The sequence below is a fragment of the Ptychodera flava genome, chromosome 11 (genome assembly GCF_041260155.1).
Source record: "Ptychodera flava strain L36383 chromosome 11, AS_Pfla_20210202, whole genome shotgun sequence".
NCBI classification, from domain to species: domain Eukaryota; kingdom Metazoa; phylum Hemichordata; class Enteropneusta; family Ptychoderidae; genus Ptychodera; species Ptychodera flava.
In genome coordinates this window covers 35,287,849-35,295,974 of record NC_091938.1, presented here as the reverse complement: position 1 = coordinate 35,295,974, position 8,126 = coordinate 35,287,849, and the positions used below count along the sequence as shown (strand labels likewise).

The following is an 8,126-nucleotide window of genomic DNA, read 5'->3' as shown; positions in this document are numbered from 1 at the left end:
CACCTATTAGATAAGGTCCACTGACAGTAGAGCTAAAAACAGGGCCGTAGAGGGTTGCAGAATCACGTAGGAGGGCTTCAGAATCCCTTACGGACTGGCAAAACATGACCTGTATCCTTATGTACCTGTCAAATGTGGAAAAGAAGACATATTTGAAACTAATACATTGTAGCTGTCCATTTATTTTGTGCCTCTTAGAAGATTGGGTGGCCACAGATAACTTTTTGAATGTGATCCACTTTTGCACAAATGAAGACAAATTCATATTTATTCTTTGAAAGCACTATGCCTGTTTTTGCTACAATGTATTTTACTTGAGTGGGAAAATGTCTTCTCTTCCTTCCTTAAATCTCTGAATGTATTGTTTAAAATGACTATAGACCATTTGTCAGCTTCTTCTCAATTCTGCCTAGGTAGGCTTGTCAATAAATGCCGTTACTACCCAGTCACCATGGCAGAAAGGTTCATTTTGTAGAATATTTTTCTCATTATCCTGTTGAGAAAATAGAAAATTATTATATGTTAGCTAATCAGTTTTCCATGAAATGTATGAGCTTTTCTTAGATATTTTGTGATTCCTTTGGATATCTGTCAGCACAGTACTTTGACATGGATATTAATTAAGGACAGTATGCAGTGGAAAGCAAAACTCATCTTGTAAATATGATATTCTTGTATTTACTGCAGTAGATATATAATTTTTATATAATTTCTTGTGTATGCAAGAAATACATCTAAGTGTAGACGAAATAACCAGAGTGTAAGCATGTCACTGCAGGTGCACTTTGTATGAACATTAGACCATAACTTAACTGTCTAAACAAGCATTTTGTTTAACCAAAGCTGGCAAATATTCCAAAAAATATAAGTCTGATAGTCACAATTACGGCAAATCTGAATTGGGTCATCCAAACACACCTGCATGCAAAAGCAATCAAACAAAGAGATTCTGAGAACTTTGATGATACTTGGACTTTATTGACCAAATCAGCAAAAATTGCCCAGAAAAGTTTTTTCTGATATTTTCTCTATTTTCACAAAACTTATACAGATAATTCCAAATGGACCCTCACACAACATTTCAGTGCAATCTAATTGAGCAGTGAGCAGTTTAAAAGAAGATATTTTATGAACAATGGAAAACTTGCCCAAACAGTTCAAATATGTAAAGACCAGCATGCTTTGAACCAACCTTACAGAAGCATGAATACCAAGTTTCAAAGCAATCAGAAAAAAGTTCAAGAGAAAAAGATTTTGTGACTTAGAACAGGCAAAATTGCCAGAAATATAATAATATGACAATGTCACTGACATTTGAACAGACAAAGGTCACACCACCTAGTGACTAGCATACAAACTTTCAAACCGACTGGAAACGCAATTTCAGAGAAAAGGTTTGAATGCAAACAAATGACAAACGACCGGCATCAGACAAGATGAAAATGAACGACCACCCATTTTATTAGGTAAGCGCTGTGTCGCTGACAGTGGAGTTAACAAACACAGCTACCAACAATGAAATCCAATTTATCAAGACATAGCAAAACAGACAAATAGCGAATGCAGCTGAGTAAATCTTACTTGTGAATCACAGCCATAGAGTGGTGTGATAACAAAAGTAATGGGAAATTACTGTATTGCGTGCCATTTCAGTCACAGAGACTTTTGGAGCTATGCTAGGGTAGGGGCTAACACATTGATATATAACATTCTTCACTACTTTGGAAAGCTGGGAAGGGTTTGATACACAAGCAAAGTCTCATGGTACTCACCTCTGTCTTTCGCCCACACTCTGTTTCATTTGTAATGTCCATTTCAGGTGAGACAGTATATTCCCTGATAACTGTTCTCTGTACATTCTCAGTTGTAGTTATCTCCCTAAACGAATGAAATTACGCAAATACCATAGTGTGTTATTATTTCACCCTTAGCTGTAGTTTCTGATTTCTACATTTATTACAAGTTCTTGTAACACTATGCTAATATCTACCTTTGTTACAGTTGTAGTTTTTGTACAAAAATTAACAAAGGGTCAGTCAGTTGAGTGCCACTATTTGAATAAAACTACATACAACACCTTTTCAAGATGCTATGCTGCAAGAGCAATCAAATGTAGACATTCCAAAGGGCCTAACCAAAACAATAGACCATAGGGGGTCTATGTCAAAACCAAAAAAAATTCAGATATACATTTTCTGTGGTTTCCAAGGACATCAATAGCAGTTGAAATCGAGCAAACCCTGATACCTCTAAGTTAATTTATTCAAAGCACATACCACTGAAATGCTCTGTAGCAGACATTGTTAGTGCATCAGTTGATGTATAATCTAGAGTTTTGTTTGGCAAATAACTCTTATAAACTTCACTAATAAGTTCTGATGCAGGTATTGTATCTCACAATTTTGATTTAAGGATTTACTTCATGCTGTCAACACTGACATATTTACTCTCATCATCGCACACAGGACAAGGTCAAGTGTCTTACACAGCGCAAATGCACATAAATACAGCTACAGGAGGAGGACCATGCCCATCCCTGCATATCCTATCTATAGTCTACATCATGCTACAGTACAAATGTTACAGCACTTTTGTCACTTTTTCCCCATCTCAATGAACACTGTAAATATGAGGACTACCAGGGCTCCATTTGTTTAGGAAGAACTAAGCTTCATGGCACAATATGTTAATTGTTACAATCAATCCACAACTCTCACCTGCTTTCAAGCTCTCCTGAATTTGATTGTACTCAATCATCTTACAGATTGTAATCAATCATGAACTGAGAATTGCAATTGCAAACAGCCAGGCATGGCAAGTGACATCATTGTCACACAATTCACTAACTACCTGTTCTAAGGAAAGCCATGCACACTGTGTGAATGGTAATGTCTTTTTTACTTTCTGTGTATAAAAATGACAAGAACTTTTTATGTAACCACCACCGGCTGACACTACAAGATTCAACATATTTTTACTACCTCAGATGACCTATTAACAACAATATAAATTTGTATTTTTCTGATATTGTTTGCTTATAACTTTCAAGGTGTAAATGAAAAGGAACACTCCAAAACTGCTCACATTTATCAATTATATTTTGAGGCTTTCTAGGCCGCCTTGATATCATTGCTGATTTAAATACCATCAGTATTATAGTATCATTACTGAACAATTTCCTTTTCAACAAATCTTGACATGACAGGAATACCAATAGATTATTTCCACAATTCAAGAAAGAGTTAATGCAGCAAAGAAAACAAGCTGTGTATAATATATAATTATGATGCCTGTAGTTGTTTGAGATTATAATGTGCTTTCTACTAGATGATAAAAGAAAAATTGTTAGAAAGACAACAGAAACTCTTGTCTGGAGAAAGATACATTTATACTGACAAAAAAATCCAGTGGATGTCAGTGGATTGCCTACGGAAATGCACAACAATCTGATTGTGCAACATATACAGGTGTCACAATAGATGCTGCATGGATAACATGTTTTCATCAGAAATTCTTGCATGTAGTTCTGTTGTCAGTTGAATAAATTCTACAGAGAACATTCCTAGGACACTTAAATAACTGTTTTTGCTCTGTTTAAAAAAGCAAGACCTCTTTCACATATAATCTGCATATTTGAATATCATTATACCTCGCATCTTGCACTAATAGCTCTTTCATAACTTACCATCACTTATCTCCATGCACACATCTTTTATTGTCTCCATCACCTCCTGCTTCTTGAATTCCTCATAGTCTTCCACAGTGTTCTTTTGCATAACAATGGTGAAATAAAGAAAGTGTAGAGTGTAAGTGACAGCAATGCCATGTAGAGCTAGAAGTCTGCTATAGATCTAGAATTATCTCAACCCGAGTCAGTTTGCCACATTCTACCATAGATGTACAAAAATAGAAGGATACAGGACAGCCCGATAATCCCATTCATGCCTTATCTATCGTTTATTATCTCGCTGGTCTTTGAAGCTGTGGCATGGTTGAAGAGATCAGGACGGCTAAGACACACCCCCTTCGCTCATAATATTGTGAACATCGAAATATTGTCCCCAAATTCATAAAAAAAATCAAACTTGTGAAATTTCTTGCGTTGAATGCCCAGACTGAACAAATCTCAAATAAACCAAAACTGAGAAAATCGACGCATATTTGACCAAGTTATTCTTTTCATGAGGTAGTAAGACTAGAGACTTCCTCCATCCATGATCCATGTTCTTTTGAAGCGACTTGGATAAAGTCCCCTTGGTTGTAAAATTACTCTCGCTTACAAAGTATCTAGCCGCGGAGTCTTGATTTTTTTCTTTATTAGGAGGTTCAAGGTACGAACTTTTTAAAATGTTTGTCCTAAGTGCTGGTTCGCCTGGCCGTTGCAGTTATCGTATTCTAAAAAAAAAAGGGGGGCCATATTTACGGTTCGCCGATAGTTCGTCCGCATAGGATTGAGTGCAAATGCGTCAGTTGTTCATGCTATGGTTCAACCGGTTGAAGTCACGTTTCCAGACGTTCAAAGACACCGCTGATAGAACTGTTATGCCCAAAATAAAGTTGTATATAAAGGCTTTCCTGTCTGGTAATCTTCGGCGATCTGAGTACCTGGCCGAAAATTTCCCTGGTGATTTTTTCGCCGAAGTCCATTGCGTCGCGTCACCATTTCTGCTCGGGTTGAGGTATCAACATGTTCAAGAAGGGGAAAGGTTACTACACATGCGCAGTTCTTGTCATACTGTGTTTACTTGAGACAGAAAGTGAGCCAGGAGGTAGATAGTCGATTGTTTCCTCCTCGATGAGCCGCATATCATCGTTACGATAGAAAAAGGTCGTAGTATTGCGACAACAACATTAATGGTCTCGAAGGACGCTATTTTAGACGCTGTCTGTGGCAATGCACGGAAAGACTCGACGTGTTCCGATGACAACCCGAATGCACGGCTATTCTCGACCGCGGGCTATCCGGGTACTTTCGGATTCTGACGTCATTTTTTCCTCACAGAGCCGTGAAAATTAATAATTGAAGTTCGGATTTTTCAACCACCAAAGCAATATTCAAAGTTTCAATATATATAAATGATATAACTTTTAGTTCTGCTTTTTTCCACACAAATTCTGTATCAATCGCTCAATTTAAGTTCTGTATCGTCTGATCTCTCATTCACCTCGCTCGTATGCGTTTCACCTACTGACGTCACTCCGCGGTGGCGAATGAATAAAATAACATGCTCGTGCCATTACGGGATTACGACATTACATAATCAGCGGCAGCTTTCCTTTGAACCACGGTCCGAACCGTGCTTGAACAAAGGTCTAGAGGAGCTTTCTGTATCCTTCTATTTTGACCGTGATTTTGAGCAACAGTTCTACCGTGTCAAAAAGTTGTAAGAATTTTCTTAAAGTTATCTGCTTTTCTTTCCTCCCAACTATAATTGACAATGAGTGCTGTTTTCCTGCTTTTCGTTCTTTTATCGGCGATTTACTGTGCGTACTTTACATTGAGCTATAAAACAGATTTTAGCTCCATAGTTCTTTTGAACGAGCCCGCCAACAACGCACAGTAAACTTTTGAAGTTTTCTCAATAAGCTTATCGCTCAAAACTAAGTGGTGCAGAGTTAGTTTGAATCGGTATAGTAGCTTTCGGTAAAGCAAACGACAAATATCTTGCATCCGCCCCTGTCGTCAACTTCGTCGAAGTATATCTACCGTGCAGATTTCGGTCGAGAAAGCAGCTATGGGCGGTATTTTAGGCCCTACCGGACGCTTGACGCAAGCTACGTGTAGGCTGTGACAATCATAGGGGCAAGTCATCGCGTTGGGCGTGTCGAATCTTTCTACCTCCACAAGGGACCGTGTGTTAATGAATATGAATGATGTTCTTTGTTCTTTGCTTGATGACTATTTTGCAAGCTCCATAGAAAGTTCCCTTTTGTCAACCGTTTGCGCAAATCTTTTCGTATCATCGGTGACAAATTCGTCGATAGACAGCTGTACTGGCTGTTTTCCAAGATGACCTGATGATGTACAAGACATTACTTCAACTTCGAAAAATGCAATCGATCGGTCTTCGGACCACGTTTTTTGACATATTTATTCCCGTTGGCAATTATTTATATACAATCATTAATGCTTTTGTTTTGAAATCGTAATGACTATACTGAAGAACTTGTATAAATGCGCTATGTTAGCGGCGTACATGCATTTAGATATCTTTTCTACTACAATGGCATAATTATAATGAAGTCTTACCGTTACTTCGTCCTCAGCTACTGGTGTGCGATAAAACCACTTCCCCAAGGGGAAAACGGAAACACTTCGAATCTTCCAAAAATGTAGCTACGAAAACCGTCGTCAGTCATGTTGTAACAAAATCTCCAGTACCTTCTGGTGATATATCTTGGCGCGCTCCGATAACTTGCGCGTCGAAGTATAAAACTATATCTTAGACTGTGTAGAGACTTACTTCTCAACAAGCTGTCGCTGGCTGCTATGGCCGATGTCTGTTTTCAGCATCTTTTACAGAGCGGGACTTACGTCATTACAAACAGAGATGGCCAGGGTTTTCTTGTTTATATTTAAGCTTACATGCAGGCAATAAGCCGCCAGTGTAGTTTACTGACAGTTCCGACATGTATACACAACCCTCTGCTACCTCCATGCACAATCTGAAGGTGTGACTAATTTTAGGGGTGTCCACTGCTGCTACTGCTCCACAGCCATCTTTTCAAAAATTCATTCACAGACAAGGAGAAGAAAACAGTATTGAATTTAATTATTATGATGTTACAGAAGTACAGTAGTGATCGTGATTTATTACGAAATTCACAGGATCTTGCAGAGTTTGGTTGTTGCTAATATTATTATCAAACCGACTATCCATATCATCAAACGACATATCTCAAACAAGTGATCCCATGAATGAAATTCTCTTGGATTTTGTTGAGATTGTTGCTATCAACATGAGTACAACTTAGCTGCTGCAAGATATCCGATGCGATCGCGCTAACGTAAATCATTAGATCTTTTTGTCTCCAGAAAATGCAATGTATAATGTAGTCGATCGTGTATGCGGTACCAGTGTGACAAATGTAGAAAACCAGAGGTCGACTTTATAAGGAAGACACGATACCGTGTCAAAGAACGAAAGATGCCGCCTCGTATCATAATGGCTATTAATTTTTAACACCAAAAGTCAACACATTGTACAGCGTCATGTTTACAGCTTGATACATAGCACCATTTGACAAACTTGCGCCTTCATGAGAGCCACACGTAGGGAACCTGTGGTGAAGTTTATGCTTGATTACGGCAGACTGTTCAAATCTCTGAAAATCAGAGAAAAATCGAAACTATCTCGCACGTCGACACATGATTACTTCTTTTGTTAGCAAGTAATTCTCAATTGCTCAACTTTGCAAATTTTTTTACGTTTAATGTTGATTGACAAATGGATTATAAGCTTACTTGATCACATTCTATCCCACTGTAGATGCTATTAAATTTGACGTGGCGATGCTTCACTGTTACACTTGTTCAGATCAGCTGATAATAACAGGAACATTAAAATATGTGCAGAGCTAAGTAGCATGCCTGATTTCGATTGCTGGAGTAACTAGTGGTCTGTCAAGCTTGGCATGCGTGAAATTTTCTGAAGTCCATTAGAGTCAAATTATGGAAGTACGGGGTACCTGCATGGTCCAATTCACGCCACGCAAGCGCTGATGCAGTACCCAGAAAGTTGCCTCTTGCACGCGTGTGAAAGCGTAAGCTCCGACAAAGCGCCTTGACGACGGGGTAGTATCATAATGGCGTACGTTTCGCACTAGACTGGCTCAAGTCAGTGAATTTCTATAAAAAATATTTTATAATAGTTTCTCTTGTCTCTCCTATTTTATCCACACCTATTTGGACTTTTGCAGCCCAGGCCAGGTTTTCCTTGCGATTACTGCCGGATCCGGCGCGACTTTGCACAATTTTTAAATATCGGATATTTACAATCTAGTATCAAAGTTTGACATATCGACGATTTCGGGACTAATATCGATACTAGACAATACTAGTATGAACTATACGCTTGTCCCATGGGAAGCCGGGTCTATGAAATCGCCGATATTTTACCGGCGAT

The 8,126-nt window shown here is 38.4% G+C and overlaps 1 long non-coding RNA gene across 2 annotated transcripts; it reads right to left on the bottom strand.

Moving 5' to 3' along the window:
- Positions 1–388: 388 nt before the first annotated feature.
- On the bottom strand, positions 389–6,403 carry LOC139144157 (uncharacterized). Of its 2 annotated transcripts, none has more exons than XR_011554771.1 (4): positions 6,251–6,403; positions 3,686–3,767; positions 1,773–1,878; positions 389–493 (listed from the first exon to the last, which is right to left on the bottom strand). It is a non-coding gene; the product is annotated as an uncharacterized lncRNA (long non-coding RNA). The 2 variants fall into 2 exon arrangements; XR_011554770.1 differs by lacking the exon at positions 6,251–6,403 and adding an exon at positions 4,424–5,889.
- Positions 6,404–8,126: the final 1,723 nt, after the last annotated feature.